Source organism: Bombus affinis, unplaced genomic scaffold (assembly GCF_024516045.1).
Source record: "Bombus affinis isolate iyBomAffi1 unplaced genomic scaffold, iyBomAffi1.2 ctg00000135.1, whole genome shotgun sequence".
Lineage (NCBI taxonomy): Eukaryota > Metazoa > Arthropoda > Insecta > Hymenoptera > Apidae > Bombus > Bombus affinis.
The window spans coordinates 192,457-214,117 of NW_026108862.1; the positions used below are offsets into that span (position 1 = coordinate 192,457).

Genomic DNA, 21,661 nt, shown 5'->3' on the forward strand with positions numbered 1-21,661 from the left:
GTATAAACGTTATACATCATATAGTGATGCAATATAACGTTATAAGCGATACAGTGATGCAACATAACGTCATAAGTGATATAGTGATGCATTATAACGTTATAAGTTATAACGTAATAGTATAAACGTTATACGTCATATAGTGGTGCAATATAACGTTATAAGTCATATAGTGATGCAGTACATCGTTATAGGTTATAACGTAATAGTATATAACGTTATACGTCATATAGTGATGCAGTACATCGTTACAGGTTATAACGTCATAGTATATGACGTTATACGTCATATAGTGGTGCAATATAACGTTATAAGTGATACAGTGATGCAATATAACTTTATGCATTATAACGTAATAGCATATAACGTTATTCGTCACATAGTGATGCAATATATCGTTATACGTTGCAACGTAATACCCCATTACGTTATACGTCATATAGTAATGCAATATAAAGTTATACGTTAAAACGTAATACTCCATATCGTTACACGTCTTATAGTAATGCAATATGTCGTTATATGTTGTAACGTAATGCTCCATAACGTTATGCGTCATATAGTAATGCAATATAACGTTATACATTATAACGTAATAGTATATAACGTTATACGTCACATAGTGATGCAATATATCGATATCCGTTATAACGTTGTAGTATATAACGTTATACGTCATATAGTGGTGCAATATAACGTTATGCATTATAACGTAGTAGTTTGTAACGTTATACGTCACATAGTGATGCAATATATCGATATGCGTTGTAACGTAATACTCCATAACGTTATGCGTCATATAGTAATGCAATATAACGTTATACATTATAACGTAATAGTATATAACGTTATACGTCATATAGTGATGCAGTATAACGTTATAGGTAACAACGTGATAGTTTATAACGTCATACGTCACATAGTGATGAAATATATCGTTATCCGTTATAACGTAGTAGTATATAACGTTATACGTCATATAGTGATGCAATATAACGTTATAAGCGATATAGTGATGCCATATAACGTTATACCTTATAACGAAATAGTATATAACGTCATACGTCATATAGTGATGCAGTACAACGTTATAGGTTATAATGTAATAGTATATGACGTTATACGTCATATAGTGGCGCAATATAACCTTATAAGTGATATAGTGATGTAATATAACGTTATACGTTATAACGTAACAGAATGTGACGTTATACGTCATATAGTGATGCAGTATAACGTTACAGGTTATAACGTAATAGTATATAACGTTATACGTCACATAGTGATGGAACATATAGTTATACCTTATAACGTAATACTCCATAACGTTATACGTCATATAGTGATGCAATATAACGTTATACGTTATAGCGTAACAGAATATGACGTTACACGTCATATAGTGATGCAATATAACGTTATACGTTATAACGTAACAGAATGTGACGTTATACGTCATATAATGATGCAATATAACGTTATAAGTGATATAGTGATGCTATATACCGTTATACCTTATAACGTAATAGTATAAATCGTTATACGATATGAGGTAATACTCTATAACGCTATACGTTATAACGTAATAGTATATAAGGTTATACGTCGTACAATGATGCAATATAACATTATCCGTTATAACGTAATAGTATATAAGGTTATACTTCATATAGTGATGCAATATATCGTTATACTTTATAACGTAATAGTATATAGCGTTATACGTCATATAGTGGTCCAGTATAACGTTATAGGATATAACGTAATAGTATATAACGTTATACGTCACATAGTGATGGAATATTTAGTTATACCTTATAACGTAATACTCCATAACGTTATACGTCATATAGTGATGCAGTATAACGTTATACGTGATATGGTGATGCAATAAAACGTTATGCGATATAACGTAATACTATATAAGGTTAAACTTCATATAGTGGTCCAGTATAACATTATAGGATATACCGTAATAGTATATAACGTTATACGTCACATAGTGATGGAATATATAGTTATACCTTGTAACGTAATACTCCATAACGTTATACGTTATAACGTAATAGTTCATAACTTTATACGTCATATAGTGATACAGTATAACGTTATAGGAATAACGTAATAGTATATAAGGTTATACTTCACATAGTGATGGAATATATAGTTATACCTTATAACGTAATACTCCATAACGTTATACGTCATATAGTAATGCAATATAACGTTATACGTCACATAGTGATGTAATATACCATTATACATTATAACGTAATAGTATATAATGTTATACGTCTTACAATGATGCAATATAACGCTATACGTTATAACGTAATAGTTCATAACGTTATACGTCAAATAGTGATGCAGTACAACGTTATAGGTTATAACGTAATAGTATATGACATTATACGTCACATAGTGATGCAGTACAACGTTATAGGTTATAACGTAATAGTATATGATATTATACGTCATATAGTGGTGCAATATAACGTTATAAGTGCCATAGTAGTGCAATATAACGATATGCCTTATAACCTAATAGTATATAACGTTATACGTCATATAGTGATGCAATATAACGTTATGCATTATAGCGTAAAAGTATATAACGTTATACGTCACATAGTGATGCAATATATCGTTATACCTTATAACGTAAAAGTATATAACGTTATACGTCACATGGTAATGCAATATGTCGTTTTACGTTGTAACGTAGTGCTCCATAACGTTATACGTCATATAGTAATGCAATATAACGTTATACGTTATAACGTAACAGTATATGACGTTATTCGTCATATAGTGATGCAATATGTAGTCATACGTTATAGCGCAATACTCTATAACGTTATACGTTATAATGTAATAGTATATGACGTTATGAGTCATATAGTGATGCAATATAACGTTATAAGTGATATAGTGATGCAATATGACGTTATGAGTGATATAGTGATGCAATATAACGTTATGCGTTATAACGTACTAGTATATAACGATATAATTCATATAGTGATGCAATATAACGTTATATGTGATATAGTGATGCAATATAGCGTTATACGTCATATAGTGATGCAATATGACGTTATGTGTTATAACGTAATAGTATATAACATTATACGTCACATAGTGATGCAATATATCCTTATACCTTATAACGCAATAGTATATAACGTTATACGTCATATAGTGACGCAGTATAACGTGATAGGTAGTAACGTAATAGTATATAACGTTATAAGTCACATAGTGATGAAATATATCGTTATACGTTGTAACGTAATGCTCCATAACGTTATGCGTCATATAGTAATGCAATATAACGTTATGCACTATAAGGTAATAGTATAAAACGTTAAACATCATATAGTGGTGCAATATATCGTTATACCATATAATGTAATAATATATAAGGTTATATTTCATATAGTGATGCAATATATCGTTATACCTTATTACGTGATAGTGTATAAGGTTATACTTCATATAGTGATGCATTATATCGTTATACCTTATAACGTAATAGTATATAACTTTATACGTCATATAGTGACGCAGTATAACATTATAGGTTGTAACGTAATACTCCATAATGTTATACGTCATATAGTAATGCAATATAACTTTAGAAGTTATAACGTAATAGTAAAAACGTTATACGTCATATGGTGGTGCAATATAACGTTATAAGTCATATAGTGATGCAGTACATCGTTATAGGTTATAACGTAATAGTATATAACGTTATACGCCACATAGTGATGCAGTACATTGTTATAGGTTATAACGTAATAGTATATGACGTTATACATCATATATTGGTGCAATATATCGTTATACCTTATATCGTAATAGTATATAAGGTTATACTTCATATAGTGATGCAATATGTCGTTATACCTTATAACGTAAGAGTATATAAGGTTATACTCCATATAGTGATGCAATATATCGTTATAACATATAACGTAATAGTATATAATGTTGTACTTCATATAGTGTTGCAATATATCGTTATACCTTATAACGTAATAGTATAGAACGCTATACGTCATATAGTGACGCAGTATAACGTTATAGGTTGTAACGTAATACTCCATAACGTTATACGTCATATAGTAATGCAATATAACGTTATAAGTTATAACGTAATAGTATATAACGTTATACGTCATAAAGTGATGCATTATAACGTTATAGGTTATAACGCAATAGTATATATCGTTATACGTCACCTAGTGATGCAATATGTCGTTATACGTTGTAACGTAATACTCCATAACGTTATACGTCATATAGTGATGTAATATAACGTTATACGTTAAGACGTAATACTCCATAACGTTATACGTCATATAGTGATGTAATATAACGTTATAAGTTATATCGTAATAGTATAAACGTTATACATCATATAGTGATGCAATATAACGTTATAAGCCATATAGTGATGCAACATAACGTCATAAGTGATATAGTGATGTAATATAACGTTATAAGTTATATCGTAATAGTATAAACGTTATACATCATATAGTGATGCAATATAACGTTATAAGCGATACAGTGATGCAACATAACGTCATAAGTGATATAGTGATGCATTATAACGTTATAAGTTATAACGTAATAGTATAAACGTTATACGTCATATAGTGGTGCAATATAACGTTATAAGTCATATAGTGATGCAGTACATCGTTATAGGTTATAACGTAATAGTATATAACGTTATACGTCATATAGTGATGCAGTACATCGTTACAGGTTATAACGTCATAGTATATGACGTTATACGTCATATAGTGGTGCAATATAACGTTATAAGTGATACAGTGATGCAATATAACTTTATGCATTATAACGTAATAGCATATAACGTTATTCGTCACATAGTGATGCAATATATCGTTATACGTTGCAACGTAATACCCCATTACGTTATACGTCATATAGTAATGCAATATAAAGTTATACGTTAAAACGTAATACTCCATATCGTTACACGTCTTATAGTAATGCAATATGTCGTTATATGTTGTAACGTAATGCTCCATAACGTTATGCGTCATATAGTAATGCAATATAACGTTATACATTATAACGTAATAGTATATAACGTTATACGTCATATAGTGATGCAGTATAACGTTATAGGTAACAACGTGATAGTTTATAACGTCATACGTCACATAGTGATGAAATATATCGATATGCGTTGTAACGTAATACTCCATAACGTTATGCGTCATATAGTAATGCAATATAACGTTATACATTATAACGTAATAGTATATAACGTTATACGTCATATAGTGATGCAGTATAACGTTATAGGTAACAACGTGATAGTTTATAACGTCATACGTCACATAGTGATGAAATATATCGTTATCCGTTATAACGTAGTAGTATATAACGTTATACGTCATATAGTGATGCAATATAACGTTATACGTTATAACGTAACAGAATGTGACGTTATACGTCATATAATGATGCAATATAACGTTATAAGTGATATAGTGATGCTATATATCGTTATACTTTATAACGTAATAGTATATAGCGTTATACGTCATATAGTGGTCCAGTATAACGTTATAGGATATAACGTAATAGTATATAACGTTATACGTCACATAGTGATGGAATATTTAGTTATACCTTATAACGTAATACTCCATAACGTTATACGTCATATAGTGATGCAGTATAACGTTATACGTGATATGGTGATGCAATAAAACGTTATGCGATATAACGTAATACTATATAAGGTTAAACTTCATATAGTGGTCCAGTATAACATTATAGGATATAACGTAATAGTATATAACGTTATACGTCACATAGTGATGGAATATATAGTTATACCTTGTAACGTAATACTCCATAACGTTATACGTTATAACGTAATAGTTCATAACTTTATACGTCATATAGTGATACAGTATAACGTTATAGGAATAACGTAATAGTATATAAGGTTATACTTCACATAGTGATGGAATATATAGTTATACCTTATAACGTAATACTCCATAACGTTATACGTCATATAGTAATGCAATATAACGTTATACGTCACATAGTGATGTAATATACCGTTATACATTATAACGTAATAGTATATAATGTTATACGTCTTACAATGATGCAATATAACGCTATACGTTATAACGTAATAGTTCATAACGTTATACGTCAAATAGTGATGCAGTACAACGTTATAGGTTATAACGTAATAGTATATGACATTATACGTCACATAGTGATGCAGTACAACGTTATAGGTTATAACGTAATAGTATATGATATTATACGTCATATAGTGGTGCAATATAACGTTATAAGTGCCATAGTAGTGCAATATAACGATATGCCTTATAACCTAATAGTATATAACGTTATACGTCATATAGTGATGCAATATAACGTTATGCATTATAGCGTAAAAGTATATAACGTTATACGTCACATAGTGATGCAATATATCGTTATACCTTATAACGTAAAAGTATATAACGTTATACGTCACATAGTGATGCAATATATCGTTATACGTTGTAACGTAATGCTCCATAACGTTATACGTCATATAATAATGCAATATAACGTTATACGTTATAACGTAACAGTATATGACGTTATTTGCCATATAGCGATGCAATATGTAGTCATACGTTATACCGTACTACTCTATAACGTTATACGTTATAATGTAATAGTATATGACGTTATGCGTCATATAGTGATGCAATATAACGTTATAAGTGATATAGTGATGCAATATAACGTTATACCTTATAACGTAATAGTATATAACGTTATACGTCATATAGTGATGCAGTACAACGTTATAGGTTATAACGTAATAGTATATAATGTTATACGTCACATAATAGTGCAATATGTCGTTATACGTTGTAACGTAATGCTCGAGAACGTTATACGTCATATAGTAATGCAATCGAACGTTATACGTTATAACGTAACAGTATATGACGTGATACGTCATATAGTGATGCAATATAACGTCATAAGTGATATAGTGATGCAATATAACGTTATAAGTCATATAGTGATGCAATATAACGTTATGCGTTATAACGTAATAGTATATAACGTAATAGTATATAACGTTATACGCCATATAGTGATGCAGTACAACGTTATAGGTTATAACGTAATAGTATATGACGTTATACGTCATAAGGTGGTGCAATATAACGATATAAGTTATAACGTAATAGTATAAAGGTTATACGTCATACAGTGGTGCAATCTAACGTTATAAGTGATATAATGATGCAATGTAACCTTATGCGTTATAGCGTAATAGCATATAACGTTATACGTCATATAGTGACGCAGTATAACGTTACAGGTTATAACGCAATAGTGTATAACGTTATACGTCATATAGTAATGCAATATATCGTTGTAAGTCATATAGTGATGCAGTACATCATTATAGGTTATGACGTAATAGTATATAACGTTATACGTCTTATAGTGATGCAGTATAACGTTATAGGTTATAACGCAATAGTGTATAACGTTATACGTCATATAGTAATGCAATATATCGTTATACCTTATAAGGTAAGAGTATATAACGTTATAAGTCATATAGTGATGCAGTACAAGGTTATAGGTTATAGCGTAATAGTATACAACGTTATACGTCACATAGTGATGAAATATATCGTTATACGTTGTAACGTAACGCTCCATAACGATATGCGTCCTATAGTAATGCAATATATCGTTATATGTTATAACAGTATATGACGTTATGCGTCATATAGTGATACAATATAACGTTATAAGTGATATAGTGGTGCAATATAACGTTTTACCTTATAACGTAATAGTATATAACGTTATACGTCATATAGTGATGCAATACATCGTTATAGGTTATAACGTAATAGTATACAACGGTATACGTCACATAGTGATGAAATATATCGTTATACGTTGTAACGTAACGCTCCATAACGTTATGCGTCCTATAGTAATGCAATATATCGTTATATGTTATAACAGTATATGACGTTATGCGTCATATAGTGATACAATATAACGTTATAAGTGATATAGTGGTGCAATATAACGTTTTACCTTATAACGTAATAGTATATAACGTTGTACGTCATATAGTGATGCAGTACATCGTTATAGGTTATAACGTAATAGTCTATACCGTTATACGTCATATAGTGATGAAGTATAACGTTATAGTTTATGACGTAATAGTATATAATGCTATACGTCACATAGTAATGCATTATGTCGTTATACGTTATACCGTAATACTCCGTAACGTTATACGTGATATAGTGATGCAATATAACGCTATGCGTTATAACGTAATAGTATGTAAGGTTATACTTCATATAGTGATGCAATATAACGTTATAAGTTATAACGTAATAGTATCAACGTTATACGTCATATAGTGATTCAATAATACGTAATGCGTCATATAGAGATGCAATATAACGTTATGCGTGATATAGTGATGCAATATAACGTTATACGTTATAACTTACTAGTATATAACGTTATAAGTCATATAGTGATACAGTACAACGTTATAGGCTATAACGTAATAGTATATGACGTTATACGCCATATAGTGGTGCAATATATCGTTGTACATTATAACGTAATAGTATATAAGGTTATACTTCTTATAGTGACGCAATATATCGTTATACCATATAGCGTAATAGTATATAAGGTTATACTTCATATAGTGATGCAATATATCGTCATATCTTATAACGCAATAGTATATAACGTTATACGTCATATAGTGATGCAGTATAACGTTATAGGTAACAACGTAATAGTATATAACGTTATAAGACACATAGTGATGAAATATATCGTTATCCGTTATAACGTAGTAGTATATAACGTTATAGGTCATATAGTGGTGCAATATAACATTTTGCATTATAACGTAATAGTATATAACGTTATACGTCACATAGTGATGCAATATAACGTTATAAGTGATATAGTGATGCAATATAACGATATGCGTTATAACGTAATAGTATATAAGGTTATACATCACATAGTGATGCAATATAGCGTTATAAGTGATATAGTGATGCAATATAACGTTATGCGTTATATCGTACTAGTATATAACGTTATACTTCATATAGTGATGCAATATAACGTTATAAGTGATATAGTGATGCAATATAACGTTATGCGTTATAACGTACTAGTATATAACGTTATAAGTGATATAGTGTTGCAATATAACGTTATATCTTATAACGTAATAGTATATAACGTTATAAGTCATATAGTGATGCGGTACAACGTTATAGGTTATGACGTAATAGTATATGACGTTATACGTCATATAGTGATGCAGTATAACGTTATAGGTAATAACGTAATAGTATATAACGTTATACGTCACATAGTGAGGAAATATATCGTTATCCGTTATAGAGTAATAGTATATATCGTTATACGTCACATAGTGATGAAATGTGTCGATATCCGTTATAACGTAATAGTATATAACGTTATACGTCATATAGTGATGCAGTATAACGTTATAGGTTTTAACGTAATACACCATTACGTTATACGCCATATAGAAATGCAATATAACGTTATACGTTATAAAAGTATATGATGTTATACGTCAATTAGTGATTCAGTATAATGTTATAGGTAATAACGTAATAGTATATAACGTTATACGTCACATAGTGATGAAATATATCGTTATCCGTTATAGAGTAATAGTATATATCGTTATACGTCACATAGTGATGAAATATATCGATATCCGTTATAACGTAATAGTATATAACGTTATACGTAATATAGTGATGCAATATATCGTTATACGTTGTAACGTAATATTCCATAACGTTATACGTCATATAGTGATGCAATATAACGTTATAAGTGATATAGTGATGCAATATAACGTTATACCTTCTAACGTAATTGTATATAACGTTATACGTCATATAGTGATGCAGTACAACGTTATCGGTTATAACGTAATAGTATATGACGTTATACGTCATAAGGTGGTGCAATATAACGTTATAAGTTATAACGTAATAGTATAAAGGTTATACGTCATATAGTGGTGCAATGTGACGTTATAAGTGATATAGTGATGCAATATAACGTTATGCGTTATAACGTAATAGCATATAACGGTATACGTCACATAGTGATCCAATATATCGTTATACGTTGTAAAGTAATGCTCCATAACGTTATACGTCATATAGTGATGCAGTATAACGTTATAGGTAATAACGTAATAGTATATAACGTTATACGTCAAATAGTGATGAAATATATCGTTATCCGTTATAACGTAATAGTATATAACGTTAAACGTCATATAGTGATCCAATATAACGTTTTGCATTATAACGCAATAGTATATAACTTTATACGTCACATAGTGATGCAATATATCGTTATACCTTATAACGTAAAAGTATATAACGTTATACGTCACACAGTGGTGCAGTATAACGTTATAGGTAAGAACGTAATAGTATATAACGTTATACGTCATATAGTGATGCAGTACAACGTTATAGGTTATATCGTAATAGTATATAATGTTATACGTCACATAGTAGTGCAATATGTCGTTATACGTTGTAACGTAATGCTCGATAACGTTATACGTCATATAGTAATGCAATCTAACGTTATACGTTATAACGTAACAGTATATGACGTGATACGTCATATAGTGGTGCAATATAACGTTACAAGTGATATAGTGATGCAATATATCGTTATACCTTATAACGTAATTGTATATAACGTTATACGTCACATAGTGATGAAATATATCGTTATCCGTTATAACGTAATAGTATATAATGTTATACGTCATATAGTGATGCAATATAACGTTATAAGTGATATAGTGATGCAATATAACGCTATACGTTATAACGTAATAGTTCATAACGTTATACGTCATATAGGCATTCTATATAACGTTATATGTGATATAGTGATGCAATATAACGTTATACGTTAAAACGTAATACTCCATAACGTTATACGTCATATAGAGATGCAATATATCGTTATACGTTATAACGTAATAGTCTATATCGTTATATGTCATATAGTGGTGGAATATATTGTTATACGTTATAACGTAATATTATATAACGTTATACTTCGTATAGTGATGGAGTATATAGTTATACCTAATAACGTAGTAGTATATAACGTTATACGTCATATAGTGATGCAGTATAACGTTATAGGATATAACGTAATAGTCTATATCGTTATACGTCATATAGTAATGCATTATGTCGTTATACGTTATACCGTAATACTCCGTAACGTTATACATGATATAGAGATGCAATATAACGTTATACGTTATAACTTAACGGTATATGACGTTATACGTCTTATAGTGATGCAATATATCGTTATACGTTACAACGTAATAGTCTATATCGTTATACGTCATATAGTGGTGGAATATATTGTTATACGTTATAACGTAATATTATATAACGTTATACTTCACATAGTGATGGAGTATATAGTTATACCTAATAACGTAGTAGTATATAACGTTATACGTCATATAGTGATGCAGTATAACGTTATAGGTTATAACGTAATAGTCTATATCGTTATACGTCATATAGTGATGCAGTATAACGTTATAGTTTATGACGTAATAGTATATAACGCTATACGTCACATAGTAATGCATTATGTCGTTATACGTTATACCGTAATACTCCGTAACGTTATACGTGATATAGTGATGCAATATAACGCAATGCGTTATAACGTAATAGTATGTAAGGTTATACTTCATATAGTGATGCAATATAACGTTATAAGTTATAACGTAATAGTATCAACGTTATACGTCATATAGTGATTCAATAATACGTAAAACGTCATATAGAGATGCAATATAACGTTATGCGTGATATAGTGATGCAATATAACGTTATACGTTATAACGTACTAGTATATAACGTTATAAGTCATATAGTGATACAGTACAACGTTATAGGCTATAACGTAATAGTATATGACGTTATACGCCATATAGTGGTGCAATATATCGTTGTACCTTATAACGTAATAGTATATAAGGTTATACTTCTTATAGTGACGCAATATATCGTTATACCTTATAGCGTAATAGTATATAAGGTTATACTTCATATAGTGATGCAATATATCGTCATATCTTATAACGCAATAGTATATAACGTTATACGTCATATAGTGATGCAGTATAACGTTATAGGTAATAACGTAATAGTATATAACGTTATAAGACACATAGTGATGAAATATATCGTTATCCGTTATAACGTAGTAGTATATAACGTTATAGGTCATATAGTGGTGCAATATAACATTATGCATTATAACGTAATAGTATATAACGTTATACGTCACATAGTGATGCAATATATCGTTATACCTTATAACGTAAAAGTATATAACGTTATACGTCACACAGTGGTGCAGTATAACGTTATACGTTATAACGTACTAGTATATAACGTTATAAGTCATATAGTGATACAGTACAACGTTATAGGCTATAACGTAATAGTATATAAGGTTATACTTCATATAGTGATGCAATATATCGTCATATCTTATAACGCAATAGTATATAACGTTATACGTCACATAGTGATGCAATATAACGTTATAAGTGATATAATGATGCAATATAACGATATGCGTTATAACGTAATAGTATATAAGGTTATACATCACATAGTGATGCAATATAACGTTATAAGTGATATAGTGATGCAATATAACGTTATGCGTTATATCGTACTAGTATATAACGTTATACTTCATATAGTGATGCAATATAACGTTATAAGTGATATAGTGATGCAATATAACGTTATGCGTTATAACGTACTAGTATATAACGTTATAAGTGATATAGTGTTGCAATATAACGTTATATCTTATAACGTAATAGTATATAACGTTATAAGTCATGTAGTGATGCGGTACAACGTTATAGGTTATAACGTAATAGTATATGACGTTATACGTCATATAGTGATGCAGTATAACGTTATAGGTAATAACGTAATAGTATATAACGTTATACGTCACATAGTGATGCAGTATAACGTTATAGGTTGTAACGTAATACTCCATTACGTTATACGCCATATAGAAATGCAATATAACGTTATACGTTATAAAAGTATATGATGTTATACGTCAATTAGTGATTCAGTATAATGTTATAGGTAATAACGTAATAGTATATAACGTTATACGTCACATAGTGATGAAATATATCGTTATCCGTATTAACGTAATAGCATGTAACGTTATACGTCATATAGTGATGCAGTTTAACGTTATAGGTTATATCGCAATAGTATATAACGTTTCACGTCACATAGTAATGCAATATGTCGTTATACGTTGTAACGTAATGCACCATAATGTTATGCGTCATATAGTAATGCAATATAACGTTATAAGTGATATAGTGATGCAATATAACGTTATGCCTTATAACGTAATAGTATATAACGTTATACGCCATATAGTGATGCAGTACAACGTTATAGCTTATAACGTTATAGTATATGACGTTATACGTAATATAGTGATGCAATATATCGTTATACGTTGTAACGTGATATTCCATAACGTTATACGTCATATAGTGATGCAAGATAACGTTATAAGTGATATAGTGATGCAATATAACGTTATACCTTCTAACGAAATAGTATATAACGTTATACGTCATATAGTGATGCAGTATAACGTTATAAGTTATAACGTAATAGTATAAACGCTATACATCATATAGTGATGCAATATAACGTTATAAGTGATATAGTGATGCAGTATAACGTTATATGTAATAACGTAATAGTATATAACGTTATACGTCACATAGTAATGCAATATATCGTTATACGTTGTAAAGTAATGCTGCATAACGTTATACGTCATATAGTGATGCAATATAACGTTATAAGTTATAACGTAGTAGTATAAACGCTATACATCATATAGTGATGCAATATAACGTTATAAGTGATATAGTGATGCAGTATAACGTTATATGTAATAACGTAATAGTATATAACGTTATACGTCACATAGTGATGAAATATATCGTTATCCGTTATAACGTAATCGTATATAACGCTAAACGTCATATAGTGATGCAATGTAACGTTTTGCATTATAACGCAATAGTATATAACGTTATATGTCACATAGTGATGCAATATATCGTTATACCTTATAACGTAAAAGTATATAACGTCATACGTCACATAGTGGTGCAGTATAACGTTATTGGCAAGAACGTAATAGTATATAACGTTATGCGTCACATGGTGATGCAGTATAACGTTATAGGTTATAACGTGATAGTATATAACGTTATACGTCACATAGTAATGCAATATATCGTTATACGTTGTAAAGTAATGCTCCATAACGTTATACGTCATATAGTGATGCAATATAACGTTATAAGTTATAACGTAATAGTATAAACGCTATACATCATATAGTGATGCAATATAACGTTATAAGTGATATAGTGATGCAGTATAACGTTATATGTAATAACGTAATAGTATATAACGTTATACGTCACATAGTGATGAAATATATCGTTATCCGTTATAACGTAATCGTATATAACGCTAAACGTCATATAGTGATGCAATGTAACGTTTTGCATTATAACGCAATAGTATATAACGTTATATGTCACATAGTGATGCAATATATCGTTATACCTTATAACGTAAAAGTATATAACGTCATACGTCACATAGTGGTGCAGTATAACGTTATTGGTAAGAACGTAATAGTACATAACGTTATACGTCACATGGTGATGCAGTATAACGTTATAGGTTATAACATAATAGTATATAACGTTATACGTCACAAAGTAATGCAATATGTCGTTATACGTTGTAACGTACTGCTCCATAAAGTTATATGTCATATAGTGATGTAGTATAACGTTATAAGTGATATAGTGATACAGTATAACGGTATAAGTGATACAGTGATGCAATATAACGTTATAAGTGATATAGTGATGCAATCTAACGATATGCGTTATAACGTAATAGTATAAATCGTTATACGGTATAAGGTAATACTCTATAACGCTATACGTTATAACGTAATAGTTCATAACGTTATACGTCATATAGGGATGCTATATAACGTTACAAGTGATATAGTTGTTACGTTTCGCTATCCAAATTTTGAAATTTTAAACAATGTAGTAGTCGCTGCCACCAGAAACAGTCTAAGGACTGTTTCAATTAGATATTTCTTGTTAGATTATGTAGCGTTGATCGGAGTTTAGGCCACTGGTCAACAATCTCCACGTTTCGGCTAACCTGCTATGCGCAGGAATACTAGCACGGGAGAGGATTGTTTGGAATAAACAATTATATTATAAATAATTATTACAGGCGGAATTAATGACGAATTATACTAATCATTGATATTATTTATTATTTTAATTATTAGTTATTAATAATAATTAAAGTTAACTCACCTGACGTTGGTCTCCGCTGATGAACGGGCAGGCCGCTGGGGTGATTCCGGTTTTACAAAGATCGACACTTCTATAATTTTTCGTTTTAATCTTTATTTAATTTGAACAGTGTAAACAACAGTGTGTCCGGACGTGTTTAACAATTCGAAATTCTAACACAAAAACTTGAGCCAACTATTGTTTTGATTCTAACTGACTAATAACAATTATTTTATAATTCGAACTGACTAATAACATTTATATCTCGTAATTCTTAAACTCGAACTGGAACGAACAATTATTCTCTAATCCTAACTTAAATTCTAATTAAATCAACTGAACGAACTGATATCAGACTCACTCAAATTCAATTGAACGACTAACAATTACTCTCCTTATTTTCGCTAAATTCTCCTGAACCAACTAATCACAATTGTTCTATCCTATTTCTTTATTCTAACTGAATTACTCTTCTTTAATTTCGTTAAATTCTCCCGAACGCTAACAATTTCTCTGACTATATTCTAACTGAACCAACTAATGGCAGTTACTCTCTTTTCACAATCACTCTGATTGTTCTAACTGAACCACTAACAATTAATCGCTAACGCTAACGCTAACAATTAATCTGACTCTTCTTTATTTTTCGCTAAATTCTCCCGAACGCTAACAATTTCTCTGACTATATTCTAACTGAACCAACTAATGGCAGTTACTCTCTTTTCACAATTACTCTGATTGTTCTAACTGAACCACTAACAATTAATCGCTAACGCTAACGCTAACAATTAATCTGACTCTTCTTTATTTTTCGCTAAATTCTCCCGAACGCTAACAATTACTCTCTTCTATTCCTTTATTCAACTGACCCGCTAACAATTACTCTGATTTGTATTGTGTCGCTACGCTTTTTATAATGACATCCCCAATGGGATGACAGTCACGTGACAGTTCGTTCCGGTGGGAATCGCAATGCTGCAGGTTTTTAGAGTTTCCATGAGAGAACGTGGATTTTGATGATTACAGGTTATGTTGAGTGATGGACACAAAAGCGTCCGCGCCTGTGCGAACTGTATGAGTATGTGTTTTTAGTATTCTATCTCGTTTCGCATGTTGTTTGTTTCCTTAAACTTGTGAATTTGTTTTAGCGCAAGAGGAAGAAGATATGTGAATGGTACGAGATGACGTGATCGACGTGCGTGTGTGAATATGTGCGAGGGATGATGCTGAAGTGGCGGTTTTCCATCCAAATAGGCACAGTGGCACCTTCGTTGGCGTCGTGTCCTGATGATCTTTTGACAATTTGGTTTTATTTGACAATATGAGATATATTTTGCTCCTTGTAGATTTATATGTCCATATTTGCTATATATTAAATCGTGTATATTTTATATTACCTTCTTGTTATTAGGTTATTAGTTGTGTAACTCCAGTTTCTGATCTATGGAAAGTGGTGAAACGTCTTCACGAAATACAATTTCATTCGTTTTCCTCCCTTGCATTGGCACGCTGTGAGTGGTGTCGACTTCCAGATGAGGTTTGTGCATCTTGATTATTATGCATTTAATGATAGATACTTTGTCAGAGGTTCCCATGCGGATTGTCTCGGTGTGTATCTTGTTATGATTTCTTTTATTTAGTTCATCCTGCTTCTTTCGTGTTTTATTCACTGCATATGATATTTCAGTGAAAGAAGAAGAAGAATTGTAAAGAATCCGTAAGTGGCCCTAGAAGACGCAGTCATCGTGTGAGGTGTTGTCGGCAGGAACGAAGAGTCGAAGTTGTTGAAGAAGTCGTGTGACATTTGTATTGTTTCCGGTTATATACAACGCTATTTCACATATCTATGTATATATATATATTATTATATTATTATATATTATTATACTAAATCTTCAGTTGGTTTAGTTGAATGTTCAGTAATGTAATTTTTACAAGGTGGTTTTGTATATTAGATGAGTAGTTGTTCGATATAATAATATGTGTATATATATATATACATTTCACAATGTAATTTTCCATTATGTAAAATATATATATGCATATGTATATGTGCGCGTATTGTTATTCTCATTGTTTCTCGGATCGTTAATTGGTTGAATATTCCATAATGTGGATTTCGTATATAATTCTCTAGGTTCGTAGAAATGTAAATCTATATATTTATTTCTTTGCGTTTTAATGGTTTAATAACGTATACATACATATATATATATATATATATTATGAATTTTTCCCAAAGATACGCGTACGCATGTGTATATCTATATATGTGTGTGTCGCAGAGTAATCTTGTATACAATTTTCACTTTCATTAGAATGCTGATGTAGTGTAGTATATTTTATTTCTTTTATATTTTATTAGATTACCAATTATTCAGATTCACGAAGTAGGTAACACACACAGATATGCATACACGTGTGTGTATATACATGTGTTTTCGCAGAGAAATCTCATACATTTGAATCGCGGCTTGTTTTATTTATTGGTTCATTTAATTATTTCATTTTATTTGTATTTTATATGTCATTGCTGATTGGTTGTAGTGTTTCTTCTTATTGATTCATTTATTTCATTTTGATTGTCTGTCGTATAATTCTTTTTATTTTGATTGGTTAGTTATTAGTTAATTTATTATTATTGGTCCTGTTTAATTATTCATAAGTTATTGGTTCGTGGCGTCACGTGCGGAACGCGGGACGTGACACCCCCGCCCTTGGCGTTCAAATTTCCGAAGGAAATTTGACTGATCGTAGCAGATATAGTTGCGATTGGTTGTTGGTCCATCCTAACGGGCAACAGCGCGAACTACAATTCCTTACATCAAAAGATTTCTTTGGGGTTATTGTGTCGTGTTAAGATTGACATTTATGCATTGCAGACAAAATATCGCGGGTTGGAGTTTTGTTATTTGTATTTCACACAATCTACAACGCGCTCTTTGGATTTGTGTGCATAAAAACGTGTTGGAGGGTCTTCGTATGGGTCGCGATAGCCTAAGTCTAGATTATCGTACCCGTCTTTTTATTATTTTTTATTAGAAATATAATTTATTTGTAAGGTATTAAAGTTACTACATACATGCGTTGATTGGTGGTGGATGTCCCTAATATGTGATGACTTTTGCCAATATCGAATTAATTATCTATCTGTTAATTATTTTTAACTTTATTTTAGTAGGTGACGTGTAATTCAAATAAAATTAATATTACTTATGTATATGTGCTTCATTGCGCGAGCGTAAGGACTATTCCCTATTCGTGACAATCTAAGATGGCCGTTCATGAATGTCTCTAGTATATGGTGAATTTTATTCATGCGGTTTTGTTATTTATTTGTTAATTATTTGTGACTTTATTTTAGCAGTTGACGTATAATTGAAGTGGGAATAATATTATTCTGTATTTATTTTAGTATGTATGATTATTGCATGTAGTTCATTGCGCATGCGTGAGAACTGCTTCACGCTCGCGACGGATTTCCAAAATGGATGTTTGTGTACGTCTTAAATAAGAGTGTGGTGTTTTGTAAATTTGTTTGATATTGTAATAATTATTTTGTTACTTAGTTTCAACTCCGATCTAGTGAAGTGTCAATGTCTAGTTTTGTGTTCGTCGTAATGTGTATGTTTAATTTAACATTGTTTTGTATTTGTTGTAATATGTGTATATATACTGTGTGTTATTTTAATGTAATAGCGTGTGGATTATATCGTTGTCGAAAATATTAATTACTAATAGAATCGTTTCACTGTTTAATTATAAGGTAGTTTATATTTATGTAGCTTTTGTTTAATTGGTTTAATCTAATGCGTGCATAGTGTCACCAGTCACCACTGTGTAGTATAACCTTATTTCTTTATACGTAATTTAATATAGTAATGCTGTAATAGCTTAACACAATATGATAATTCCTAATTTTAATCATGTTTGATTATTAATGCTCGGCTAATCTATCTTGATTAATTTCTAGCCTATTTCTATTTTATTAGCTATTTCTATATCTTCCCTATTAATCTGTTGTTACTTAGTAATTATGTGATTTACTATTAGTGATTTATTATTATTTCATATTTGTATAGTATAATTTTTTGAGCTAATCTATGTATTATTGGTTAAAACTTGTTTATTGAATTATTACCATTTGTAGTTTCTCAAATCCTATTCCTTCGATGCTGCGTTACCGTGTGTAAGGCATCATCCGGTTTTCATTATATTCAAAATACTTACTACAGATACCTTTATTCATCCTATATTTGTGAGTATAAACATATCATTTAGTTAATTAATTCAATATGCACGTAGTGCATTGTGTGAGCGACCGCTATTGTGCATTACAAATCTGTTTCTATATGTGAGGTATAATAATAATCCTGTAATGTAAGTCGAGACTAATTCATGTATTATAGATTAGAACTTGCACACTATATTATTAATGTTCATAGTTACTTCGTCTTTATTCTCCAAGTCTACACGCTACGTCGCTCACGCAAGACACCTACCCGACGTAATTGGCAATCTTGTTGTAAGTTTTAATAGTATTATTTCTTTTCATATATGTCAAGGCAATTGAGGCCAGTTCTTGCATTCGTTTCAGCTGGCAGTCGTATTCTATGTTCTACGGAGTGGATCCATAATTTATCTCTGCGGAATTCCTGCATGTACACTTCCTTCTACAATGATTAGTTGTGGACTAGGTACTTTTTACTTTCACTGTCTTTAATTATGTTATTGAATTAACACGTTTTATAGAACGCAAATAGTAATCTTTCTTTTGTTTTTAGGTTTCCACTATCTGCACTATTCGACAAGCAGTGTCGCACTTACTTTGGTTTAACCACGATATTGTTATAATCGTTTAGTACTATTATATTTTGTATTAAGGTAATTGAGGTTAATTCTTCCATTTGTTTCAGATGGCTGTCATACGTTATGTTTTACGAATATGGGCTTATGGCATGTCTTTGCATATACACTTCCTTTTACAATAGTTAATTGTTCACAAGGTACTTTTCACTTTCACCGTTTTAATCACTTTATTGAATCAATACATTTTATATTTGAGTAATGTTTAGAAAGTACATAGTAATTTCCTTTTCTTTTTAGGTTTCCATTATCCGCATTATTCGACGAGCAGCACTACACTACATACTACTGTACTGTGTTACCTTCTGAAAACGTTTCGTTTATTGTTTATTTCGGTTATGCGCTAATTTTAACTTATTTAAGTGCACTGTTCGCGGAATCCCTTTCACTTCAATCATGACGTTTTGGTTTTCTAAAATTTCTAACACTCTATGCGGTCCCGAATATTGGTCGGAAAATTTTCCTCTTCTGGGTTCCTTTAATAGATATACTAGATCTCCTATTTTGAAATTTTGCGGGTTGATTCGTCTGTCATAGTATTCTTTTGACTTTAATTTGGATTTTATCAGATTTTCTCTTGCCATTTGTTGAACGGTGACGATTTTATCGAACAGGTCTCTGAGATACTCTGCATATGTTGGTTCCATATTCTCCTCGGTTATCATCTCGCCAGTAGGTTCTCTGGCTAAGTGCCCAAAGACTAGTTCGTGTGGGGAGAATTTTGTTCCTTCGTGTACGGAGGTATTGTAGGAGAACATGGCTAATTCCACCCATTCGTCCCAGTTTCTGGAATTTTCGATGTACAGGTTGAGGTATTCAGTTAATACGTGGTGAGATCTTTCGATGGAGCCGTTGCTTTATGGATGGTATGCTGACGTGGTATATCTTTTTATGCGAAATCTTTTTGCTACTTTTTTCATCAGCGAGGATGTAAAATTTGCTCCCCGATCAGTAAGGATAGCCCTCGGTGAACCGAATCGGCAAATGAATTGTTTTACGAAAACGTTAGCTATCTCGGCCGAAGAGATTCCTGCCATCGGTATCCCGATTGAATATTTTGTCAGTAAGTCTTGGATGGTTAATATGTATTTATTTCCCTTTTGTATCTGTGGTAATGGACCGACGATATCCATACTAATTTTATCGAACGCTTTACCTGGTGTGTCTGTGAGCACCATGGGTTGCCTT

At 30.8% G+C, this 21,661-nt stretch overlaps 2 long non-coding RNA genes across 2 annotated transcripts in view; both read left to right on the plus strand.

The window, feature by feature from the left end:
• Positions 1-20,289, plus strand: part of LOC126927542 (uncharacterized) — a 79,960-nt gene extending 59,671 nt beyond the window's left edge. The window contains exons 2-3 of the long non-coding RNA XR_007715585.1: positions 20,053-20,132; positions 20,205-20,289. This is a non-coding gene — a long non-coding RNA (uncharacterized LOC126927542). The remainder of the gene's footprint in view (positions 1-20,052; positions 20,133-20,204) is intronic.
• A 99-nt stretch (positions 20,290-20,388) lies between these two features.
• LOC126927539 (uncharacterized) lies at positions 20,389-21,324 on the plus strand. Its single transcript, XR_007715580.1, has 3 exons — positions 20,389-20,463; positions 20,524-20,613; positions 20,714-21,324. It is a non-coding gene; the product is annotated as an uncharacterized LOC126927539 (long non-coding RNA).
• The last annotated feature ends 337 nt before the right edge of the window (positions 21,325-21,661 follow it).